Source organism: Penaeus monodon, chromosome 28 (assembly GCF_015228065.2).
Source record: "Penaeus monodon isolate SGIC_2016 chromosome 28, NSTDA_Pmon_1, whole genome shotgun sequence".
Classification (NCBI taxonomy): Eukaryota; Metazoa; Arthropoda; class Malacostraca; order Decapoda; family Penaeidae; genus Penaeus; species Penaeus monodon.
Genome location: NC_051413.1, coordinates 33538456 through 33539073, shown reverse-complemented (window position 1 = coordinate 33539073; position 618 = coordinate 33538456). Strand labels below are relative to the sequence as shown.

General features: G+C 51.6%; 1 protein-coding gene across 1 annotated transcript in view; it reads left to right on the top strand.

The window, feature by feature from the left end:
* Positions 1–618, top strand: part of LOC119591519 (sodium channel protein para-like) — a gene marked incomplete in the record, with an annotated part of 263120 nt that overhangs the window by 200169 nt on the left and 62333 nt on the right.

Genomic DNA, 618 nt, shown 5'->3' with positions numbered 1-618 from the left:
TATACAGATAACAGATAGGTGATACCGGAGAGAATGTCTGTGCTCGCTGGTTTTAGATGGATAGATGGATGCTGTGGTTTATCTGTAGAGAGCTCAAGCTGGGGCTAGATCAGCTAAAAAGCGGTTGTATCACTCAAATAGGTCAAAGTGAAAGGTCATCGAACAGGAGCCTTTATTTTAAGCCGCTGTTAGCTTTCCCTCGCATATCTTCCACCAATCATTGGGGAGTAAGCTTTTGACTCACGATGCGAAGCTTAACATCATGGGCAGTCCGTAGAGCAGGGCGGGATCAGTCATATCACTAAGCTTGAGATAGTAACTGCGACAGTATAGTCTTCTTTTCCATCGTCTGCTGTTCCCGTCGCTGTGCACATCCATGAGAGAAAAAATAAAAAACTGCTGTTCCTGCTGTCCGCACCTCCGTCCCTGCTGCATCGTCTGGTCCTGCCCTCTGCTTCTGCTGACCTTGCTCTCTCATCCTGTACTACCTGCTTTCAGCCTCCTCCGCCCCCCGCTGGCCGCCCGTCCCTCTAGATGGAGTGGGTGTGGGCGCTGAAAGAGAGAGAGGGGCGGCCAGCGCGGTCTTAGGGGGCGAGTCCATCCCAAGGTCTTCGGTCA